Here is a 26,451-nt window from a genome sequence, read left to right on the forward strand (position 1 = left end):
AAGTGAAATGTGTGAGTGACAAGTATTTTTATGATACATGTAACTGAGTGAAGAAACCACACCAAAATTTTGTGTCTCAATACAACAGGTCTGTGAATCTCTCACATCCTCTGGGTTGCCTGGGCTCAGCTGGGCAGCTTATTTATTTATTTATTTATTTATTTATTTATTTATGCTCCATGTGATGCTGGTTAAGGCTGCAACCAGCTGGGGACTCAACTGGGCTAGACCATCCCCAAGGACTCACAAATGTGACTGAGATTTGATGCTGCCTTCTGGGAGCTGAGCTGTGGCTCTCTGCTAGCTTTCCTCTGCATGGACTTGGTCTGTGGTTCGGCTTCTTCAAGGTAGGTGGGTTCTGAGCAACTGTGTCCCCAGAGGAAGGAAGGGGAGGGAGGCTGTCCCCGTAAAGTGAGACCCAGCCCCAGCCCCACACCTGTTGTTCAGGCAGACCCAGAGCCAGGCGAGACTCACAGGAAGGGGAAATAAACTCGCCTCTCCATGGAGAGAGGGACAAATTTATGTTCATCTTTCGTCAGTCACAGGAATGAGCCTTTGCCCGAAATTAATTCTAACTAAAACGTCCACTGCACAATTCATATTAAAAAAAAAAAAATCCTAGCTGGGAGACTTACCAGATTCCTTGGTGGAAGATCATAACTCCAAAACCAACATTACTGCTCCCACCACCCCCCGCCCCGAGGATGAAGAAGGAGAGGTGGTCACAGCTTACTTAACACAGAATGTCTGGGCAGCCTGAAAAGTTGTGTTTAGTGAGTTTTGCTTTGGAATAACGCCCTCTGCTCACCTAGAGGGAAACTCCAACAGTCGCCGGAAGTCCGCTGCTGCATTTCTTTCAGAGTTCGTGCATAATAGCCAAATAATATTTGAAGAGCATTAAAATGTTTTCAAATTCTAGTGTTAGGAAATCTTTAGTTCCTGTGAGAAATTGATATGATTGTTTTTTATACTCAATGCAAAACGTATAAGGAATATCAGAAAAAAATTGCAGGTCAAATTTAGAAATACTGTAGGATATGAGTTGCATAAATTTACATGTTAACTATGCCTTAATGAGGATTTTTTACACTTGCTGTATTTTCCATGCAGTTCATTACTGTCTATTTCTATTTTGCCAGTTTAGTGTTTGGTGCTTATATATCTTCTAAAATACTCTCTAAAATAAAGCAGACACTATATGAATGAATGAAACAATGTGAGCATTGTTATGGATGGGGAAAATAGAACATCGCTACACTGTAATGATTGAAAGCAAGAGAATAGTGAATCCCTAAGCACCTGAAGTCTCACGGAGGGTAGGAAGGTGGTGCTGTAGGTCTCGAAGGTATTCTTTCAAAAATTCTTGCTTGTAGATGCCCTGTCCTTCCAACTAAGAATAAAAGGGATTTCCTTAATCCTATAACTAGTTTCTACAAAGAGCCTACACCAGGCAATCATACTAAAGGATGATCTAGTGATTTTTTCCCCTTCTTATAACAAGACAAGTGTGTTTATTATTACATTTTCAGTTCAGTCTTGTTCTGGAAGTCCTGGTTAGCAGAATAAGGGGGAGGCAAGGAGAGAAGAGGGGGGTAGAAGAAAGAAACAAAACCGTCATCAGTCCCAGATAGTTTACAGAAATTTAAGCAACACAGAAGCTATTCCTGGTTTTTAGGAGTCAAGGAGAAGTGATAGTTGTAACAAAGGTAACAGGAAAAAAAAAAAAAAAAAGAAAAGGTAACAGAAATAGGAATGCAAGGGACAAAATGAAAGCTAGCATTCTGGCTTGTAATAGAGATTTCTAGTTGTCCCCCAGATCTGCTCTGCAATTTTTTTTTTTTTTAATAGTCATTGAACCCTTGAGTTACAATAGGGCACTGAACATAAAGAGAGTTTCTAGGCTCCCTTATAGCTAAGCATTGCTCTCTGACTGAGTTCTAGCATGGAATATGAGTAGAAGAAGTGACAGGTGACTCTTCTAGTAAGCATGCTGTTACAGGAATGCAGCTGTGGTGGTGGGTCTGGAAACGTGATGGACATTAGAACTTCCCAGAAATGGGGGGGGGGGGCAGTAGGAAAAAGGAACATTGATCTCTACCAGCAGGGAGCAGCCACAGGGCTGCTGAATACAACCATGCCTTCGTACGGTGCACTAGCCCAGCAGGCTCCATTCCCAGGGATGACAGTGTGAATCAGTCCCTAGAGTGGTGCAGTGTACATCCTGAACAACCATACACAGTAGCCAGTAGTCTTGGGAACCTTCCACCTGGACTGTTCCAACTCTTATTATTCTGGCTTTATGCTACTGCCTCTGAACCTTTATTACAAGTAATAGAAGCCTCTCAATGAGGGATAGGTTTAGTGACCTCTAACAAAGAAAGGAAGTCAAACAGAATGGTAGCCAGGGGACGAGGTGAATTTAACATTGCTTGAGTGAATGCTAGGCGCAAAGTTCTATGGTGAAAGCGGGTGGAATTGAAATAGAGGACAGTTCCTGCCCTCCAGGAACTTCAAGTCTAGTGGAGAAAACACATAAACAGCAATAACTTTGGATAAAATAACCTTCGAGGAATGTATAATCTGGTGAAGAAAAAAATATTTTTTATTAATAGCATTAATACCCAGGAAGGAGTTGCAGCTCTGGGCAGTGAACTTGTAGAAAAGGCATTCAAAGCAGTAATGTAAAGAAGCAGCACTGAAGTGGTTGCCAGAGGCACCCCGGATACAGTGCCGACCAGAACCCATGGACCTCAAGTTGCCAAATCACAACATTCATCACTTTTCCCATAATATATCCTTAAGTTATAAGATACACCACGCTAATACTCTGTTGCGGTGCCCTTAGACATCCGGCTTTCTGCAACACATAAGCAGGTCACCTAGTGTGTTTTAAAGACTTTTTTTCAGCAAAGAAAAAGAAAAATCAATATTTTTTTTTATTGGCGCACAAAAATGAAAACCTACTTGGCCTTGGAGGAACAAAACATCTCATTTATTTTACGATGTTTTCTCAATATCACTCCAGCGAGGCTTACATTTATTGAGGCTCCTGAATATGACCTTTCAAATACTTATATTGCATTGGTGGTTTTGTTCTAAACAGACTATGATAATAAGTAAGATCCTATAAAAGAAAATGCATTTGCAGAATAATTGTGTGTAGCGCTTATGTGTGGGTGGGGACCAGCCAAAAATTCTGCAAATCTTTTCTTAATATTAGGACTGTTCTCATTGCGGTAGCAATTTGCTATTTAAACCTACTACGGATATTTATTGTGGATCTATTCTGAGCAGTGCTTGGCGGAGAACTGGAGTGATGTGGTTCATAAAATGAACTCTGCATTCTCATACAGTTGGCCACTGTCCAAAAGGAGATAGAGAAACAAGGCATAAATCACCCATACAGAGTGCTAAGCAGGGGCCCAAAGGGGTGTGAATATGTAGGAGAGGAAAAGATTAGTTCTTACTGGCTGAAGCTTGAAGCTATTGGAATAATGGATATTAAAAGGGTTGGAAACATTCCAATGCTCACAGTTAGAAATGAGTTTGGGGCTAGGGCAGGTATGGAAGAGGGGTTTGGCGCAAACCAATACAACTAAGATGATGACCATATACAACAGAAGCACGGGGCATGGGCTGGGCCACGTAGGACAGTGCCCGGCTGGAAAGGCATGTCGTGTGGATTCTTGCTCAGAGGACAGGCGTGCTATTTATTCAGCAGGGAGACAAAGGCCATCAGAGATTTTTTAACATGGCAGGGACGATTCCACCTGTGCTTTCTTCATCATGGGAGAGACTGGAAGAGTCGAGTGTCGAAGGCTGGAAACCAGTTCGGAAGTTGTTGCTGCCTTCTCGCAGGCTATGTGTCCCGAGAGCCAAAACTGAAAGAGTGGGAGGGGAAAAGAAAAGGCAGACGAGAGATCCGAGATGTTGTCGAAAAGTTGGTGACTGAGGGAGCAGTAGAGGAGGAAAAGCTACATCTCAAATAATCCTCCGAATCTGGAAGCATATGCATTATAAATATGACCTTATCATCAAACAGAAAAAAGAAAATACAGAAGACATTGTCTAGATTTCCTCCAAAGATACACATTAATGGAATCCTACATATCCATCGATGGCCGGTCTATTCCACCGTTTCTCTCACTTTGCAGTCATCACTGATGGATTGATTGCTTCCTCTCATAACTCACCATTTGTTGGCTTGACCTTCAAAACAAATCCAGAATACAAGCATTTCATATCTCTGCTGTGGATATCATTCTGGCTCTGGTCACCATGTTCTCTTTGCAGGCATCATTGTGTCAAATCTCTTCTTTCCTCCAAGGCAACCCTGGCTTTCTTTAATCTGCTCTTAGCATGGCAGTCAGAGTTATCTCTAAAACAAAAGCAAAATCAAATTCTATACCCTAAACCAATATTACCATATAAATTAACTAACTAGAATTTAAATTAAAAATTTGAAAAAGAAACAAAAGTAAAATCCTGTCATTCTGCTTCTCAAAACCTTCCAGTAACTCCCCACTTTGCTCAGAGTAAGAGCCAAAGTTCTAACTCCAGCCTAGAAGCCTTGTATAATCTTTTGCCTCTCCCCTACAGCCACAGTCACCTTCTACCTCATTTTTTGCTTGTTGGCTCCAGCCACACTTGACACCTTGCTGTTCCTGGAGAATGCCATCCATGCTTCTGCCTCAGGACCTTTGCACTTGCCATGGACCCTTCCATTCCCTTCAGGTTTTTGCTCACAATGTCACTTTACCAGAGAAGCCTTCCCCAACTCCCCTGTGAAACAGCAACCCTCCTCCCACCACAGAAATCTATACCCCATACACTTTAATTTAATTTTTCAAAACACTCAGCAAAACACATATCTAGATAGTCTGTGTCTCCTCTATAGAATGTAAACTTGAGAAGGGAAGACTTACTAGTCTTTCTGCTTTCTCTCATTGCTGCATTTCCAACACCTAGAACAGCATGGCACAGAGTCGGCACTGAAATATTTATTGGATAAATGAAAGAATGAATTCAGTCAGCATAAGACTGTATTCCATAAGCGTGTACTTCGTGCTCCCATTATTGGCAGTTACCTACGATATAGCATGTCATGTGTAGAGACAAGCAGCTTATTAGGAAGACCTGGTAAACTCGTTCTAAGTTCTAACTGCTGAACAAAGCCTTGTCACTACAATACCTTAGTGACCAGGCCAGTGGACTGCATGCTAGCAAACTAGAAAACTTTGTGGTGGGGGGTTAGCCTAACAAGTCATCTTGGCATCATTTTTTTTTTAAAGATTTTATTTATTCAAGGGTGCCTGGGTGGCTCAGTTGGTTAAGATTTTATTTATTCATTGGAGAGAGAGAGAGAGTGATCATGAGCAGTGGGAAGGGGCAGAAAGAGAAGGAGAAACAGATTCCCCACTGAGCAGGGAGCCTGACATGGGGCTCAATCCCAGGACCCTGGGATCATTACCTGAGCCAAAGGCAGACGCTTAAATGACTGAGCCACCCAGGCACCCCTGATACGATTCTTAAAAAAAAAAAAAACAGTTCAATCAGTCATATGACAAATTTATTAGACAACTATCTATATGCCAACACTATGCTCAAGGCACGGAAAGATGAAAAGTTGTTTCTGCCCTTAAGGGGCTTACAATTTGTTTAAAAAGAAAAAAGGACAAGTAAAACTGCAATTAAAAAAATGTGTGTGCCAAGGGGCACCTGACTGGCTCAGTCGGTGGCATGAGTGACCCTTGACCTTGGGGTTGTGGGTTCAAGCTCCACGTTGGTCATAGAGAGCACTTAAAAATTAAATCTTAAAAAAAAAAAAAGTGTGTCTCCCTGTGCTTGGTGAGCAGAAGAGGGGCAATTAATCTAGGAGAGAGCCCACAGAGGAGGCCAGGCTGGAGATGAGTCTTGAAGGACAGGGTATGCAGATTTCACAAAAGTGGCAAAAGCATGTGGTTCTGGAGGAGTTTGGGGTAGGAAACTTGGGAGGAGTTCTGCATGGCTCGTATACAAGCTATCTTCTAAGAGGAGATAGAAGATGAGGATGGAGATAGAGGTGAGCTGTGGTTATGAGGGAGACCAAGAAAAAATGTTTGCTGGTCACTCCAATAGGGATGCATCATGATAGAACGGGCTCCCTACTTATAGGGAGGAGAGTTGCTATATGAAAGTTTACTTTTAATTCCAGTACTGGTTAATATTTTTTCCCCCAAAAAAGCTCTCAAGTATTGTAGGTTAAGAATAAACAAGATTTGAGCTCTAATCACACATCAACTGTGATTAGTTTAATTGAATTGAAAAGTTGATTATAGACTGGAAGTTACATACTTCTGTTTTATTTCTATCAGGTAAAGTTCATGGTACAATTTGTGACTTAAAATTAAAAGACATTTTTTTCCCTGTGTAAGTGTTCACATTTTTTATTTTTTACTCCAATGTAAAGGTACTTAAATCATCTTTAAAAAAAATTTTTTTTAATTATAGAGTAAGAGAGAGTATGTGTGTGAGCGTGGGGAGGGAGCAGGGGGAGAGGGAGAATCCCAAGCAGACTCCCTGCACATCATGGAACCAGATGCAGGGCTTGATCTCCCAACCCTGAGATCATGACCTGAGCTGAAAACTAGAGGAAGTTGCTAATGGACTGAGCCACCCAGGAGCCCAATAAAGGCACTTACATCATCTTGCCAACTCCATAAGGCCCTCCTGCTCTCTGAGAGTAAGCAGCCTTGAACTACAATTACAAGATCTCTAGAGAAATTCCCAACCTTTGGAGCAAGGACAGCAATCTCTCATCTGACATACCAACTGACACGTTGATATTTAAACTCTTTGAACCATAAGAGGCACAGTGACTAAACCTTGGCATGTGAATGCATCTCACAGCCTTCAGCTCTCAGATATCCCTTCTGCTTGAACTTCATGCTAGAAAACCCACCTATGTCTGCCGAGTACCTACCTGGTCTCATTGGCTGAAGAGTGGTCAACCACTGATGCTCCTTCTTAGCCTAGGATATGGGGAAGGATATTTTCAAAAATTGACATGTTAATTCAACACCAAAATTATGGGTTTTTGATGAGGTGTCAAAAAAATCTGAATAGGAAGAAAAGTGATGACAGATGAGAAGACGGAACAGTTTTCTTTTTTTTCTGAAAAAAATTTTTTTTTAATTTTTAATTTTTTTTTATTTTTTAATTTTTTTAAACATATATTTTTATCCCCAGGGGAACAGGTCTGTGAATCACCACAGATGAAAAAAAAAATTTTTTTAAATTAACAGATAATGTATTACTTGCCCCAGGGATATAGGTCTGTGAATTGTCAGGCTTACACATTTCACAGCACTCACCATAACACATACTTCCCCCATGTCCATAACCCAGTCACCCGATCCCTACCCTCCCACCCGCTAGTAACCCTCAGTTTGTTTCGTGAGATTAAGAGTCTCTTATGGGGGCACCTGGGTGGCTCAGTGGGTTAAAGCCTCTGCCTTCAGCTCAGGTCATGACCCCAGGGTTCTGGGCTCAAGCCCCGATTTGGGCTCTTTGCTCAACAGGGAGCCTGCTTCTCCCTCTCTCTCTCTCTCTCTACCTGCCTCTTTGCCTGCTTGTGATCTCAGTCTGTCAAATAAATAAATAAAATCTTAAAAAAAAAAAAAAGAGTCTCTTAAGGCTTGTCTCCCTCCCGATCCCATCTTGTTTCATTTTTTTCCCTCCCTACCCCACACAACTCCTGCCCTGTCTCTCAAATTACTCATATTTTACTATTTAGATGATGGGGTGTGGACTTTTTAATTGCTTTTGAGGGGGTTCTCTGTGCCTCCTGGATTTTGATGCTTGTTCCTTTCCCCAAATTAGGGAAATTATTTGCTCTAATTTGCTCCCATATGCCTTCTGCCCCTCTCTTTCTTCTTCTTCTGGGATCCTAATTTTTCTAATTTTGTTTCATCTTATGGTATCACTTATCTCTTAAATTCTCCCCTCATGTAGTTGTTTGTCTCTCTTTTGCTCAGCTTCTTTATTCTTCATCTTTTGGTTTTCTATATCACTAATTCTCTCTTCTGCCTCATTTATCCTAGCAGTAAGAGCCTCCATTTTATTGCACCGCATTAATAGCTTTTTAAATTTCAACTCTGTTAGATTTTAGTACTTTTATTTCTCCAGAAAGGGATTTTATTTCTCCAGAAAGGAATTCTCTAGTATCTTCCATGCTTTTTTTCGAGCGCAGCTAGCACTTTGATAATTATCATTCTGAACTCTGGTTCTGACATATTACTAATGTCTCTATTGACTAGATTCCTAGCTGCCAATAGTGCCTCTTGCTCTTTTTTTTGTGGTGAGTTTTTCTGCCTTGTCATTTTATCCAGATAAGAATAGGTGAATGAGAGAACAAAATACTAAAAGGGTAGCAATGACGCCAGAAAAATATACACTAAACAAATCAGAAGAGACCTGAAACTGAGAAAAGGGGAAAGAAAGGAGGAAAAGAAGAAGAAGAAGAAGAAGAAGAAGAAGAAGAAGAAGGAGAAGGAGAAGGAGAAGGAGAAGGAGAAGAAGAAGAAGAAGAAGAAATATATATGTACATATATTAGACTGGTGAATAGAATAGAGCCACACACTTGATTTTGGGTGTATTTTGGTCTGTTAGAAGAAACTACTTCCTAAAATTTTAAAGAAAGAAAAACATATATATATACAAAAATAAGGATAAACACATGAAGGGATAGAATATGACTGTAAACATGAAAATTTTAAAAGATTCTAAAAAAGGAATTGATAAGATAAGAAGTTGGTTAAAAAGAATGTGATCAGGCTGGAGACTAGAAAAAAGCCATGTACTAGATTTAGGGTATATTTTGAGCTATTAGAAGAAACTGTGTCCCAAAATTTTAAAGAAAGGAAAAACCTATATGTATACAAAAATAAGATTAAATACAATAAAGGGATAGAATATGACTATAACAACGAAAATTTAAAAAGATTTTTTAAAAGGTAGTGATAAGATAAACTAGTTAAAACACATTAAAATAGGTAGGAAAGAGGAAAAATTTTTAAAAATCGAATAAGAAAAAATAAAACAAAAAATTTAACTTTAAAAGACCAAAGAATCATAGGGAAAAAACCATGAATTCTGTGTTGCTTTCTGCTAGCTCCGTAGTTCTCATTGATTGGAGAACTTGGTCTTGGCTGGATGTTCTTGCTGAACTTCTAGGGGAGGGGTCTGTTGCTGTGATTCTCAAATATCTTTGCCAGGGGACAGGCTAAGTAATCTGCGCGGTTTGCTCTCAGGAGCTTTTGTTCCCTGAACACTTTCCGTAGAGCTCTGGAAGACGGGAATGAAGATGGCAGCCTCCTGATCTCCACCCAGAGTAGCCGAGATCTCAGGGCCTCACTCCTCAGGGCGCTCTTGGAGAAAAGCAGTCAATCCCTCCCATCTCCCTGGTCTCTGGCTGCACTCTGAGCTCACCTGGCCTGTGAATGAGCGTTTCTATCTTACAGCCGGCCACGTTTGGAGTCTCCAAACCCAGTCAATTCCTGCAGCCCGCTCCTGCCACTCCTAGAGGAGGAAGGTGAGTCTCCCTGGATCTGCTTGTGGGGTCTGTGTTCGAAGAGCAGTGGCCCGACTCTGCCGGGATCATGGTTTAAGGTAACCCTGAACCGTGAGCCCACTGCTTGGCTCCGTCTCTGTAGCCGGCTTCCCTGCTCCGATACCTGGGGGCTCTGCCACACTCAGACACCCCTGGTCTTTCTGTGACCCTGCGGGACCTGAGGTCACACTGTCCCCCCGATGGTTCTACCCCCTGAAGAGCCTCTGGAGCAATGTCCCTCAGTGGGGCAGACTTCTAAAAGTTCTGATTTTGTGCTGCCTTGCCTTGCCAGGAGCTTACCCCTCCCCCATGTGGTCTCTCTTCCCATGTGTTGCCTCAGATTCACTTCCCTGCACGTCCTACCTTCCAGAAAGTGATCGCTTTTCTGTTCCTAGAATTGCTACTCTTCTTTTCCTCTCTCTCCTGTTGAGTTTGTAGGTGTTCAGAATGGTTTGATAACTATCCCGCTGAACTCCTGAGACCTGATGATATTTAGGTCTCCTACTTCTCCACCATCTTGGTCCTCCCTCAGAACAGTTTTCACTGAAGGAGTGAGAATAGAATCAGGATTATCTGCGTAGGAGCTAGAAAGTTCTACCTTGGAATTTGGGCCTGGCTGAACTCCAACTTTCCTATGAATTCCTGGCTAAAACTAACTGGAAATCCTCATACTGGAAGTCAGGAGATAGGAAAGTTGGCTACTCTAACCGGTATATTCAAAGTCTCCGTGGTTTACTGTCAAGCCAAAAATGGATCCGTATGCCACTCACTGCCAACAGTGTACTCAGGGATCCAGGTTCCTACTAAGCCAGGGCTGTGCTACATATCACATATGGCTCTCCTAGGTCCATGTGCCTATCTCACTATCAAGTTTGTGGAGCCACAGAGAAACACAGATTCACATGTGGGACTTTTTATGGGCCAGATGTGGCAGTGACATTCCCCAGTGTTCCATTAGTCATGCAGTCAAATGATGAAGGAAGAGGAAACAAGTTGGTGAGGAATTTTATTTCACAAAGGAAAATTTGCTTTCACTGTTCCTATGGGCCTCTTTAAAAAGGGTCTCCATTTTGATTTTTAAAACATGTTTTTAAAAAAAAATCAAAGAAAATTGGGAGGGAACAGCTCATAAGTCCATCCTATAATTTCATATATTAGTAATCACATAATTTTTTTACCGATATCATTTTTAGATCTATGCATAGCAATTATTATTATCACTTGAAATAGTGATATCATACTTCATGGAACTGATTACTTACATCATTTACCCTTTTTCATTGTTAGTTTGACTCTAGGCTTTTTCTTTTCCACCACTGTAAGTGAGGCTGCAATGAGCAACTTCTAGAAGATAATGTTTTTTCTGCTACACTCTTTTCTTTTTTAAAAGATTTTATTTATTTATTTGACAAAGAGAGTGACAGTGAGAGAGGGAATACAAGCAGGGGGAGTGGGAGAGGGAGAAGTAGGCTTCTTGATGAGCTGGGAAGCCAATGCAGGGCTCGACCCCAGGACCCTGGGATCATGACCTGAGCTGAAGGCAGATGCTTCATGACTAAGCCATCCAGGTGCCCCACGTCTTCTTATAATTATATGATTGCATTATTATAGAAATAATTCTGAGGTGAACACATGTCAGCAGATACTTTTTGTTCCTATTGAACACTTTCCTTAGAATATATATTGATCAATTACATTACTGGGTTCAATGGTATGAATGTCTTGATAATTCCGAACCTAGTTTTTCATCATGTTAATTTTCTAGGAGTTTATACTAATACTCAGTGCTATTAACATTACCATTTTATGCTGGCTTCACCAGCATTTATAAAATGTTTTCTGAAACTAATTTAATGGGCATACAATGGTACTTCAGAACTGTCTTAATATTGATTCCTAAGATGCACATTTTTGTGTCTGTGGAATTCATGATGTTTTCTTGATACATCTGAAAGAGCTGTTTATCTGGTAAAGATATTTATCTTTTATCTATTAGTTTTATCTGAAATTTCTTTTCCTTTTCCTCTCCATTGTGTCTTGTGATTATAGGTTTCCCACACTCCCTCCCTAGAGAACACAAGTACTTGGATGGGCACAAGCTTTGCATTTTCTTTTGTGATGTTTCTATTATTTGAAAGCATAGAAATCCATATAGAGTAGGACCTATTTAGGACTTTGTGTTTTATTCCATTGGTCTGCATGTTTGTTTTTGTGGAAATCCAGTACGGTAGGTAGCTGAGAGATATTCAGAGATTGGGAATGGGGTGTAAGATCAAGGAAGAAGTCGACCGCTAATTTTCTATATAACTTTTTTTTTTTTTTTATATAACATTTTCTTATTGGGCTGTTTTAAATATCTCAAAGAACAGAGGAGTGTGTAGAGGTATCTGTGTGTCTGTGGCAGGAAAAAGTGTTACTAAGGAAGGACAAAGGGAAGAAGTGATGAGAAATTATGGGGTTTGGGACAGATGGAGTTGCTGGTAAATTGACTGGGGTTCATGCAACTGTGATTGTACTTCTCTGTATTGACTTCATGGATTCCAAGCAGCTTCTGATGGTTAGACTTGACAGAGCACGACTTTGTATTTGATTATTAATATCTGGTTTAAGCAAGGTTTCAAAATGAGTTATTCACAGCAATGAACAAGTTTTCATTTTTTTTTCTAAAACAAATCAAGGCAACAACCTAGAGAGGTATTAAATTTAAGATGGAAAAATGCTATCAGGAAGATAGCCTTGTAGTGTTTAATAAAATAATTTTGTTTTTCAGGAAAACAAAGAATAAATGACTTTAAAATAAACACTGCAAAAATCGTGTGCAGAATTCATATTTCCTTATGCTGAAAGACAGAAAAAGAACTACTTCAAGTAAAAAGAAATGTACAATTTAGTTACGAGAATGCATTGGGAAGTAGAATTTATGTAACTGCTTGAGAGTTATTTGCATTTGTAATGAAGGGAATTCAGAAGTAAAGCACTGTGGACTTGATCTACCCAATATTGTGATCATTCTTAACACTCTCCAGATTTCTTGATAATATATAACTTGATTGTAGCAGAGTTATTGGAAGTATATGGAATCTGGACAGAATCCAGAATCTAGTGGAGTCTGGGGGGAAAAAAATCCTTTCATATGATGAATATACAGAGGCACGATACAAACAAACCTTCATCTATTTATTCTAGTTCATGGCCTGGTCACATCCCCTGCCAAAGCTTTTCTGGGAAGCTGTAAGGAGAAAATTATTTGTTGGCCTAGCTTCTGACTTGACTGCGTGCCTCTCTGTGGGGGATCACTTTACATTTCCTTAATTGCTGGGACAGCTTGTATGGTTGGCAGTTGTTTGAATTGAGAAATGGATTTTAATGAACTACAGTTTCTTTTGCTCAGCTGGAATTGAAGTAGTCACAGACCAAATTAACAGCCGTGGTCAAAGCTAAGACGACAGCTGTGTCACAGAAAAGGAAAGGTAAGGTTTTATGCTCCTATATTAGGATCATGCTCTTAAAATAATGGGTTTTGCAACTTCACACTTTTGAGTTAGAGTCTTGTTTTTTTTTTTTTTTTTTTTTTTGGTTTTTTTTTTTTTTTTTTTTAGGTACCAAAAGCCTCCTCCAAGGTAGTTTTAGAAACATCAGATGTCAGCACAGGGAAAGCGACCTGGCTGAAGGTCATTCATTATTAATAGATGATAATTTATGTTGTCTTGTGATTTAGAGTACATAGTCTTAGTTTCTTCTTCATCATGGCCAAATAAGATAGGTCATGAACATTCCTCCTGAACATCTATGGATACAAATACAGATAAAGTTTAAGTCATATGGACCAATAGAAATTGGAATTATACTCTCTAATCATTAATTTAACATGACATAGCTTCTACTACTACTGTGTGCTCCACGAACATTTCTTTAGGCCATTTGAAAATACTTTTTTGTGTTGAGATAGATTTGGAACTGTATTAGGTTCAGGTGTATACATAATAATTATGTAATAGTTCAATATTTGTAGACACTACGTAATGATTACCACAATAAGTCTAGTTACCATCCACCGCCATACAAGTGACCTCAATCACCCATTTCACCCATCCCCCAAACCCCTTTCCTTCTGATAGTCACCAATCTGTTATCTGTGAGTTTTTGGTGTTTTGTTTTGTTTGTTTTTTAGATTCCACATAAAAGTGAAATAAGTCAGACAGAGAAAGACAAATACTGTATGATGGCTAGATTTCTTTCTTTTTTTATTGTAGAGTGATTTTCTTTCTTTCTTTCTTTCTTTCTTTCTTTCTTTCTTTCTTTCTTTCTTCGTTTCCACACAGCATCTCCTTTACCCATTCATCTGTGGATAAACACTTGGGTTGTTTCCATATCTTGACTATTTGTACATAATGCAGCAATGCACACCGGGGAACATGTATCTTTTCAAATTGATGTTTCCGTTTTATTTGAATAAATACCCAGAAGTGGAATTGCTGCATCATATAGCGGTCCTACTGTTAATCTTTTGAGGAACTTTTATACTTTTTCTCACACTGTCTGCACCAGTATACTTTCCCACCAGCGAAGCATGGGGGTTCTTCGGTTCTTCTTTATCTACATTCTCGCCAGCACTTGTTATTTTTTGTCTTTCCGACTTTAGCCATTCTGACAGGTGTGAGGTGGTATCTCATTGTGATTTTGATTTGCATGTCCCTGATGATGAATGATGTTGAACAGCTTTTTGTGTGCCTGTGGGCCATCTGGATGTCTTCTTTGCAAAAATCTATTTAGACCCTCTGCCCATTTTTTAAATTGGATTATTTGGTTTTGATTTTTTCCTATTTAGTTGTTTCCTTCTTAATATAGTTTGGATATTAACCCTTTATTAGATAAATAGTTTACAGATATTTTCTCCTATTCAGAAGGGTGTCCTTTCTTTTTCTTGATGGTTTGCTTTGCAGAATCTCAATCTCAATAGTTTACTTTTACTTTTGTTGCCCCTGCTTTTGGAGTCAGATTCAAAAATTCAGTTGCAACTATGAGGTCAAGGAGCTTACCACCGTTTCTTTTAGGTGTTTTATGTTCTCAGGTCTTACGTCCAGGTCTTTAATTCATTTGTGTGTGGTTCAAGACAGTGCCTGGTTTCATTATTTTACATGTAGGTGTCCAGTTTTCCCAGCCCCCTTTCTTGAAGAGATTATCCTTCCCCCATTATATTTTCTTGGCCCCTTTGTCAAAAATTAATCAACCACTTATGTGTGGGTTTATTTCTGGGCTCTCTGTTTTGTCCACTGCTGGCAGGAGTTTTAGATTGGTAACCTCTTTGTAAAACTGGCAGTACTTTCTAAAAGCTCCTGACAGTGTACCCAGGAGAAATGAATATATATGTCTACCAAAAAAACACATACGGCAACACTTCCAGCAACTTTGTTTATGGGAGTGTAAGACTGGAAACAACCTTGTATTCATTAACAGGAATGGTTGAAAAAATTGTGATGTAGTCATAGAAATAAAATTTGACCTTGCAATGTCGTGGACTGAATTAGTGCTACCCAAAGTGTGGATGATGCTTGTAGACATTATGTTGAGTTCAAGGAGTCAGGCACAAAATAATTGATACAATATGGTCCTATTTATATGAAGTTCAAGAACAGACAGAGCCACTCATGATGGAAGCTATCGGAATCGTGGTTGGCACTGTTGTGAGTGGAGGATTGGCTCGGAAGAGCATGTGAGAGTCTCTAGTGTACTAGACATATTTTATATCTTGATCTGGGGGACGGTTGTATAAATATCAATAGATGTAACCCTTCACTGCGTTGTACACTTAACATTCTTTACTGAACACATTTAGACCTCATTGAAACATAGAAATATTTGCTCAGGTTTATTCCATAGTTCTGGAATTAAATCAACAAGTCAAGTTGAGCAATGGCAAAAAGCAGGAAGGAAGAGAAGACCAATAAGGCATATTGTAGCTCTCTTCAAGCAGTTGAGAAGATGTTATTTGAAAAAGAGATTTGCCTTATTTTTTTTTTCTTTTAAATTTTTTATTTTTTATAAACATATATTTTTATCCCCAGGGGTACAGGTCTGTGAATCATCAGGTTTACACACTTCACAGCACTCACCAAAGCACATACCCTCCCCAATGTCCATAATCCCACCCCCTTCTCCCAAAACCCCTCCCCCCAGCAACCCTCAGTTTGTTTTGTGAGATTAAGAGTCACTTATGGTTTGTCTCCCTCCCAATCCCATCTTGTTTCATTTATTCTTCTCCTACCCACTTAAGCCCCCATGTTGCATCACCACTTCCTCATATCAGGGAGATCATATGATAGTTGTCTTTCTCTGCTTGACTTATTTCGCTAAGCATGATACGCTCTAGTTCCATCCATGTTGTCGCAAATGGCAAGATTTCGTTTCTTTTGATGGCTGCATAGTATTCCATTGTGTATATATACCACCTCTTCTTGATCCATTCATCTGTTGATGGACATCTAGGTTCTTTCCATAGTATGGCTATTGTGGACATTGCTGCTATAAACATTCGGGTGCACGTGCCCCTTTGGATCACTACGTGATTTGCCTTATTTTATATGGCTTTCTTAAAGGGGGGAGGGAGAGAGAGAGAATCTTAAGCAGACTCCATGCCTAGCACAGAGCCCTCTTGGGGCTTGATCTCATGACCCTGAGATCATGACCTGAGCCAAAACCAGTCAATTGCTTAACCGATTGAGACACCCAGGTGCCTCTCATTTTATATGGTTTTGATTGAAGGCCAAGGTCCAATAAGAAGAGTTAGATGCAAGAAAATTTATTTGAATAGAATAAGGTTGTTTTTGTTTTTGTTTTTTTATTAAGAGGGTAGAAATTTATTAAATACACTGCAAGGAAGCAGAGGGTAGGATAGCAGAGGATAGGCCGTCTGCTGCCTGGATTATGGAATAGCTACACATTTCAGCCCATTATAATAAAATTGTTACAATATAATTATAGACAACTAGGAAGATAAATTATATGAAATAACATAGAAGCAAATCAACCGAAGAGAGTTCATGTTAATGTTTTTAGTTAATGTTCTTCCAGGTTTCTTTCTATGGATAATTTTTGTATTTAGGTTTTTAAAAATGTTCAATAAACTTTGTATTTGCCTTTTAAACTGATGTTATGAGCAGCTCCCTTATTATTTCAAATAAGTGGTAGTCTTAAATTTTTACAGAGCTCGTAACATGGAAATATGCTATGACAGAGAGAGCTAGTTATTGTTCAATATAGTTTCACACCCCTCCCCCACTCTCCAACACTCCGAAGTCATGGAATTCTAGATTTGCAGCTCTGCAAATGACTGGAAATGGGGTTGACAAAGGCCATATTCAGCCTGTTGTCTGTTCTCATATGGCCTACAGGCTAAAAGTGTTTTTATAGTTGCAAGTGTGTATTAGTTGGGGATTCTCCAGAGAAGCATATATATATGAGTTGGCTCCCATGATTGAGGAGGCTGAGAAGTGCCAGCATCTGCCACCTGCAACCTTGGAAACCTGCAAAGCTGAGAGCAGCATGCAGTCTGAGGTCAAAGGCCTAAGCATCAGGAGCTCTGATGTTTGAAGACAGGAAACTATGGAGCTCCAGCTCAGGAAGGGGGAGAAAGATGGTGCTGGCCCACGTCTTCTTGACTCAGTCTACTGAATCAAATGCAAATCTCTTTTAGAGACGCCCTCACAGACACACCCAGAAGTAATACCTCACCAGCTCAGTGGGCATCACTTACCCCAGTCAGTCTAGTTGACATGTAAAATTAACCATCACAAAGGAATTGTTGAGAAGAGGAAGAGGAGGAAGAGGAGGAAAGGGAAGAAGAAGGAGGAGGAGGAGACGGAGAGGGAAAGTAGGGAGAGGAAGAAAATATCATGGAGGTGTTATGTGGTTAAAATAGTTACTACCTGGCCCTTTACAGAAAAATGTTTGCTGATCCTTAATGTAGAATAAAGACAACATTGCTGAGTGTCCCTTGCAGCTAGCTTGGTGGGTCCATGTGCTTAGTTCAGGCCCATGTACCTGGGCTACCTCTTTGCTATGTAGGAGGGACATACTTCTTTGCTCACCTTTTTCCTGCTTCCTGGCACATGAGTGCTATAGTGAGCCATGTAGATGAAAGGAAAGCCCTAGGGATGGAGCAGTAACAAGACCGGAAAAGCCCAGATCTCTAGGTAACCTTGTCACCAGTGACTGTGTTGACCCTAATCACTACAGATAGTTACCTACCGAGAAATACATTTTTATTTCATTTAAACCACTGTTATTTGGAGTGTCTGTAACATGCCACCCAATTTACGATGTCATAGATTCAGTATTAGTGTAGACACCACTAAGAAAGAAAATATACTTTCAAATACACTATTTCACAATTTTATTACCACTTAAAATCTTTGTTTTTCAAAAGATTTTTTGGGGGGAGTGCCTGGGTGAGTCAGTTGGTTATGTGTCTTCCTTCAGCTCAGGTCATTGTCGGGTCCCGGGGTCCTGGGATAGAGCCTCTTCCCTCCCTGACCTTCAGGCTCCCTGCTCAGCAGGGAATCTGCTTCTCCCTCTCCCTCTGCCCCCACCCGCCCACTCATTCTTTCACTCTCTTAAATAAATGAATGAATGAATGAATGAATAAATAAATAAATAAATAAAATCTTTAAAAACAGTAACAACAAGAATGCTTTTTTTTTTTTTCAAAGACTCTTCTAGGCTTATTTTTGAAATTTTAAAAAATCATATCTCCCTCTTGTGCACCCATAAGAAGGCCCCAAGAAACATAATAAGCAAAATAAATTGGTTAAGGGAGGACTAGAAGTTCTTCAGCTTCTAGTGCAATTCCTCTAAATGATTTTTGACCCAAGATCATCAGAGTTTGTGTTTTCCACATGATACCATCCTCTGTGAGGACAAGGGTATTACCGACACTGCATGGCTTGCAGGAGTGTTCTCCACTCTGGTGTATGCAGTGTGGATATTCGTGCACAGACCATGATCATTATGTCCCATGTGCTGCCTGAAAGAGAGGGATTGTAAGGTGCATCCGCATCCCTGAGCCGTTAACATGTGAAAAGAGGCATTTTTGAATCAATGAATAATGCTTCTGCAGAACACGTAGAAATTACTGACAAAGAAAATAATCATGGATATTCTTGGGGACATTAATACTATGGTGTATTCCTTTTAGTTTTTTTAACATTTTAATTCCAGTATAAAAACACAGTGTTATATTAGTTTCAGGTATATCCTTTCAAGTTTTAAAAACATTTTTATTTATATAATGGCTATCAAAATGAACCTACAATTGTATACCCTGCTTTCTCATTTAATCATAAGCATAATTTCATGTTATTAATAGTTATGGTAAATATTTCCTAGACATGTAATATTCACTATGTCGATGTCCAATAATTCACTTAGTTATCCATTAATAACTTAGCTAACCAAGTTCGCAAGCCAGAATGGAACCTCCTGAGAATTTTATATGAATGAGAGTCAAGTATAAAGAAAATGACAATGGAATCAACCATATAGGCTTTCAGGATATTTTTTCCCTAAAAGTAAATGAATGTCCTTAAACTCCAAATAACAAATGAGAAATTTAACTTAAGCCTTTGCAGTCATCTTACAACCAAGAAGTCTCTTCCTTGGCCTTATTGAAAATGTTCAGTAATGCACCTCATGCTACGTGATCACCAAAGGATGACCATCACTCCCGCCCAGCTGTGGGGACAGATCCTGCGATGGAAACCATTTTACCAAAATGTCTTTTAAGAATATTGAGAGAGGACCTTAAATGCTCACAGTTTAGGTTTGAACAAAGCCCCAGAGACTGAAAAAGCACTCACAGCAGAATAAAGATCTCAGGTCAGATTACAGTTATCTTGTCACAGGAAAATCCTGTGAAAGAAATAAGTGAGATGATTTGATAGCATGTTAATAGCTCCCTGAAGATAGAAGAAGAATGGGTAAAGGCCCCCAAAAAAAGAAAAAAGAAAGAAAAGAGAAAGAAAGAAAAAAAGTAGTATCTGGGATAATTCTATTCCAGGACAGTTATTTTGGTTGATGTTCCTTGTAGTACAGACTTCTAGGTTATTAAAATTTTGACACAGCCTAGACAGAGATTATCACTTGCACAGGAAAGGATTATGGCTCCTGAAAAGATTTTCATGTTTATGAAGCATAGCACCAGGTCCTGACAGTAGAAAAGAAAAATAAAAAAAAAGCCATCCATAATAGAGCAAGAGGTTCATCCTTAGTTGTTCTGAATTTTGAAAGAAGCAACCTGTGGGGACCACCTAGAGCTACAAGATGGGGCATAATTTTTGATTTTACGAATAACAGACAAGACGAGAGCATTTATTAGAAAGACCTTTCTCTAACTCACTGTCTGGTTTGCTTTCTCTCTTTTTTGGACAGTTACGGATACAAAGAAATAATAACTGCAGAGCCAGATAAAAAGAGTAAATGTTTCACAGAGAGGAGCTCTATTCTGTATTCAAGGTATAATTTGCCTTTGACAATTACATGTTAAGTAACTTCAGAATGATAACGCAGAACTTTAGACAGAAAATAAAGGAATGGAGAGAAAAACAGAAATGTGAAAAGAGTAGTATGTAGAGTATGTTTTCTGGCATTGTTATAGTCTTCAATAAGAGTGCCTGGAGGGTGTTTGGTTTTAAAAAACTAATATGTCTCCAGAATGGGAAAAATACTTGCAAGTCATCTATCTGACAAAGGGACTGGTGTCCAGAATATATAAAGAACACTTACAACTCAATAAGAAGACAAGGAACTCAATTACGTTAATGGGCAGGGGATTTGAAGAGACATTTCTCCCCAGAGGACATACAAATGGCCAATAAGGACACGGAGAGATGTTTCAGGAACATTATGATTAGGGAAATGCAGATCAAAACCACAATGAGAGGCCAGTTCAGACCCACTAAGTTGGCTAGAATTTAAAAAACAAGTAGAGTCATAGCAAGTATTGACAAGGATGTCTTGGAATCGAACTCCTCATACATTGCTGATAGGGTTGTAAATGGTGCAGCTACTTTGGAAAACAGCTTGGCAGTTCCTGAAAATGTTAAATATAAAGTTAGCGTATGACCCAGAAATTTCACTCCTGGGTATATACTGAAGATAACGCAAGCTATGCCCATACAACAACTGGTACATAAATGTTCACAGCAGCATTATGTGTAATAGTCCCCAAATGGAAATGTTCCTCGGCTGATGAGTGAATAATAAAATGACATATATTCATACACTGGACTGCTATTAGGTGATAAAAATTAATGAAATACTGATCCATGTTACATGGATGAACCTTGAAAATATTATGTTAAGAGAAAGAACTCATGAAAGACCATGTATTCCATTTATGTGAAATGTCCAGAATAGATAAATTGGTCGAGATAGAAAAGGGACTACTGATTGCCAGGGGATGGGGGCAGAGAGGAATGGGGAGTGACTGATTGTTCATGAGTATGGGGTTTCTTTTGGGGTGTTAAAATGTTCTCAAATTAGCAGTTTATTCTTTTTTATGAGTAATTTATTTCTTTGCATTTTTATTTATTCATTTGACAGAGAAAGAGCAGAAGCCAGGGGAGCAACAGGCAGAGGGAGAGGGAGAAGCAGGCTTCTCACTAAGCAGAAAGCCTGATAGGGGACTCTATCCCAGGACTCTAGGAACATGACCTGAACTGAAGGCAGACGCTTAATCTCCTGAGCCACCCAGGCGCCCCAAATTAGCAGTTATTCTTGCACAAGTTTTATTCTTGTGTATTCAAAAACACAAATTATATACTCGAAGGTATGATTTTTACAGTATGTGAAATATATCTTAAGAAAGCTATTATAGGGGCACCTGGGTGGCTCAATGGGTTAAGTATCTGCCTTCAGCTCAGGTCATAATCCCAGGGTCCTGGGATGGAGCCCTACATTGGGCTCTCTGCTTAGCAGGGAGCCTGCTTCCTCCTCTCTCTCTGCCTGCCTCTCTGCCTACTTGTGATCTGACAAATAAATAATAAATCTTAAAAAAAGAGAAAGCTGTTATAAAAATTGATAACAATTCAATTTAGACTATAAACAGAATTTCTAAAGAATCAATACAGGGTTAGGTTTCTAGATTCCCATAATACCTTTTCTTTCAATAATATGAATGGCTGTATTACCTTTGTTTACGTGACTGAATCATGAAATTGAAATGATAATTAGTCTTCTATCTGACCAGGCTATTGTGGGTTTTGCTTTCTTTCATTTATTTTTTTCCACTTTATTACAAATCAGGAATGAAAACAGGACTTTTAATTATTTGTTGCGATAATGGAAAAACTTAGTTTTTAAATTTTAATTACCCTGCGTGTTCTGTCAAACGTCAACTCACGCGTTTTTCCCCAGAATATACAATTAAAGGAAAGGATTGACTAGAGGTGTAGTGACGGAGAATGATAAGCATACAAGTCTGGTCTTTTCATGGAACTTTTCTCATATTTAAACCTGATTTCCTACTTCATGTGGGCATTTTTGTATGCCAAATAATTTCAAGGGCATATTCTGCTTCAACTAATGCTTTTCAAGAATGGTTTACCTAGGGCCGCCTGGGTGGCTCAGTTGATTAAGCATCTGCCTTTGCTCCGGTCATGATCTCAGGGTCTTGGGATCAAGCCCTGCTTTGGGCTTCCTGCTCAGTGGAGAGTCTGCTTCCATTTCTGCTTTTCCCCTTCCCACCCCTGCCCCCTGTGTTCTCTCTCTCTCTCAAATAAATAAATACAATTTTTTTTTTTTTAAAAGAATGCTTTTCCTCGCTTTGATATTTTCTGATCATTGTGGCCAGCAGAACAGTACCCTCTTCTCCTTCAAGACGTCCATATCCTATTCTGGAATCTGCCTGTGTTCCACTATGTGGGCAAAGAGACTTTGCAGGTGTGGTTATCTTTGGCATCTTGGCGTGGAGAGGTTGCCCTGCAGTATCCTGGATTGTTCAAGTGAACCTGCTGTAATTACAACAGTCCTTCTAAAGGAAAGGAGGTGGGGGAATCTGAAAAGGAGACGTGACCCTGGAAGCTGAGGTTGGTGTGAGACAAGGGGTCGAGAGCCAGGAATACGGGCAGCCTCTAAAAGCTGGAAAAGGTGAGGACACGGTTTCTTTCCTGGAACCTATTACTGATCCATTTTGGATGCCTGACCTTCAGACTTCAAGATAATAAATACATCTCGCCTTAAAGTACTCAGTTTGTGGTCATTTGTTATAGCAGTGATAGGGGACTAATACAAGTGTCGCTGAAAATCATTGCTTGTTGTCTTCATGGGCCACAGTTTTCCAAATTAGGCCATTGTTTTGAAATAGTGAACAGTGGGTAATAGTACTTGAGTTGATGCAACCAGATCTGTGTGTAGAGGTTTGGTCTGTGACTGTGGAGTGTGACCAGCTTCCAGGACACAGCCTGGCCACATGTCCATTGTCACTGTCATCTCATTTGCCTCTCCAAGAGAGGTTTAACACTGAACAGCACTACAGAGTGCTTGACAGCAGCACCCCCAGGAAACCCCTTCCTGGCTGTTCCAGGTCCTAGCCCTCAAGTCACATGTAGCTGCAGAGTCATGGGTCCTACATTCAAAAACCACATTTACTGAACCAAAAATTGGAAGACAGAGTATTTGCAATCTGGGTTTTTTGGAAATGTGGAACCTCTGGTTATCATCTAGATGGCTCAGTGAGTGATCGTGCACAATCTCCTTCATCGGGTGGATAACAATGCAAGCCTTCAGAAGGCAGAGCTCCTTGTTTTTGCCTTTTTTGAATAATTACCATGAAACAATGCCAAATGGTTTCTTGTTGAAACGCTGGACGTGTCCATTTTGTCTTTCGAAGTTAGCCGGAGTTCCAACAGACGGAAACACAGCGGCAGTTGCAATGGATGGCCACAGAGAGAGACATAAACAAAGGCGGGGAGCGGTGATTGAGTTCCCAACTGTGAAAAGCCCAAAGCTTCCTAGAATTCAGCTTCGATGGGGGAAAAAATTCCCAGGACAAATGTTCCATTGAATTCTTTAAACCTACGGGCAGAGAAGCTGGGTTAGACTATATAAGCTATAGACTGTGATGACAGAATATACATTGCCCAATTAAACCTAGTTAACCTGACACATATGGGGTGATATGGACTATTGTTAATATGCTGTATGATGATTAGGGAAAATGGTAATTAGTTCGCATGAATGACTGTAATTAGTATTATTTGCACACAGAGCCATTTTAAACACTTGTTTTCTTCTTTTATTTTCTGAGTTCTCCATATCTCAGTCAGAATCACTATTCCTTCTGATTCCATGCTCTGTTTTCTATCAAAATCATTACGCAGACCACCCCACAAAGCAGAGATCCATAGAGTGTCCAGACCCCTGCTTTGTCATCTGAGGGCTTGAGTCTCCTGACACTTCCTCTGAGGATTCTGTTCTCTTCCTAGGACTGCCCTGTTCCCTGCACCGAAAGTTCTGGGCAATGAGACTTTGTGCTAAGAGGTTTTGATTGCTTTCCACTTGTCCCGATGGGTGGGACAAAATCTTTTATTGGTCCCAGTTGTAACCCACTGCTGTTGCTTTTAAAGGTATATATGCAAGCTTCAAAGAAGAGAAGTTTAACTTCTTATTTTGTAGGGTGCATCAGATTCTGCATAGATGCTAATTCAGAGAATGCCTAATTGTCTCCTCACCCCAGCCACATAGGAACTCGGCTCCCCATTTGTGTTGAGAGCAAACATGTCACAGCTGAGATCTGCTGGAGCTCATCTTAGCTGTGGTCTATGTGTCCAAGCCCTATAAAACTACATATCTTTAAGCAGAGGATTGAAAATAAAGAATAGTAGTACAGTGGTTGTAATGACAATGACATAGAAATCTAATTGCTTCGATCTGTCATTCTATGTAACCATTTGGGGATTTAATTTTGTTTCAAATTTCTGGGCCGCAGGCACATTTGGAAGCCGCTAGAATCTATCACAAAGAAGTAAGTATGCAGATGACATTGCAAATTCTGGAATTTAAAAGGATTTTTAAATGTCTTGTCAAACTTATGCTAGTCTTTAAGACTTTCTACTTCTGTTGCTTTATATGACATAAACTTTTGAAATTGAAACTAATAAAGTGTGTTTTGATCACCTTCAGGCAGAAATAGGTTGACAAATGTAGTCATACTGTTTGCTGCATGAAAATGCAGCAAAGATCAGTTTTGGTGGGGTCAGTTAGACTTTAGGGCAGAAACTATAATGTTATTTATTATTCATCACTAAGATTGAAAGGTATGTGCATGTAAGTTTTCCTTTATTTTTCAAGATGAGAGAGTATCAATCCCTTGATACTTTGTTTATGTCTCTCTCTGTGGTTATCCATTGCAACTGCCACTGTGTACACATCTGTTGGAACTCCAGCTGACTTTGAAAGACGAAAAAGTATCAATCTGGGCATTTGGGTGTCTTGGTCAGTTAAATGCCGGTCTGTTGGTTTCTGCTCTGGTCATCATCTGAGGGCTGTGAGATCAAGGCCCAAGCAGCCTCCACACTGGGCATGGAAACTGCCTAAGATTCTCTTCTTCCCTCTGTCCCCCACCAACCTCTTTCTCCCTCTCTTAAAAAAAAAAAAAAAAAAAAAAGTATCAATCCTTTACATTTTCCTTGTTGGTATTACAATATTTGCTTCAACTTTTATTAACAATGCTTTTCTGTCATGAGACTCTATAGGGAGAAGATTTTCATTGTATTTTTTTTCTGGCCATTATTATTATTTGTTTCATTACAAGTATATTCTTGAAGATAATTTTGTCATAGAGGGGTTGTGTTAGAAAACGATATGCTCAAAAAAATTAAAAAAAAAAAGAAAATGATATGCTCTTGGTATCACATAGGTATAGCACTGCGAGGAGACCCAATGTCTGAGAGTCAAGTGATAAAAAGATGAGAGGAAAAATAGTATTATAGGAAAAAGAAAAGTCAAAGAGATACAAGGTATCTCATACAAAAATTCAGATGTCTTTCTTCCCTCCAACAAATATTTTTGACTTGTTATACCCTAATGTTCTCATCGTTGAGATCCAACAATGCACTAAACAAAAGTCTGCCTTTGAGAACTTACATGCTACTAGGGGAGATAGACAATGTGAAAACTAAAGCTAAATTAAAAAAATCATGTAGTAAGTTAAAATGGGATTGATACCATAAAGAAAAATAAAACAGGGAGCGGGATGGAGAGTGTGGGCAATATATATATTTTATACTTTGGTGAGGTTTAATTCATGTACAGCAAGATGGACAAATCTTCAGCAACCAGCTTCAGAATTTTATATACATACATATGTGCATATACATTATAATATAATACACCATTATATAGAAATATTTTATATACATATATATGACAGTTGTATTCTTCCAGAAAATTCTCTCATTCTTCTTTCTAGTCAGGACCCACTCACTCAGATATAACTACTGGTCTGGTTTTTAACAGCATAGATATTATTCTTTATTCTTGAGCTCCATGTAAATGACATCTTAGAGTAGGTGCTTTTTATGTCATAATAGATAATGATTTTGAGATTAATTCATCTTCCAACATATTTCAATTGGTTTTTCTTTCTATTGCTGCTTAGTATCCCATCGTATGAATATACCATACTTGGCTTATACATTCTCTTGTTAATGAACAACCGAGTTGATTCCAGTTTTGAACTTTTATGAATAAAGCTTTAATGAGCATTTCTGGACAAGCATTTTAGTGGACATATTTAGTTGTTTCTTTGGGGTATAACCTGAGAGGAGAATTCCTAGGTCATAGGAGGATAACTCTATGTTTAACT

The 26,451-nt window shown here is 39.3% G+C and overlaps 1 protein-coding gene across 2 annotated transcripts in view; it reads left to right on the forward strand.

Annotated features, from left to right (window-relative positions):
* Positions 1-26,451, forward strand: part of HACD1 (3-hydroxyacyl-CoA dehydratase 1) — an 86,227-nt gene that overhangs the window by 29,497 nt on the left and 30,279 nt on the right. Inside the window, exon 8 of one of the 2 annotated variants that reach the window (XR_009356521.1) lies at positions 182-347. The gene's annotated coding sequence lies outside the window, so the exon portion shown is untranslated. Of the gene's footprint in view, positions 1-181; positions 1,216-26,451 lie in introns of those variants that run through there. The other variant, XM_059184030.1, reaches the window with a different exon arrangement.

This window comes from Mustela lutreola, chromosome 8, assembly GCF_030435805.1.
Source record: "Mustela lutreola isolate mMusLut2 chromosome 8, mMusLut2.pri, whole genome shotgun sequence".
Classification (NCBI taxonomy): domain Eukaryota; kingdom Metazoa; phylum Chordata; class Mammalia; order Carnivora; family Mustelidae; genus Mustela; species Mustela lutreola.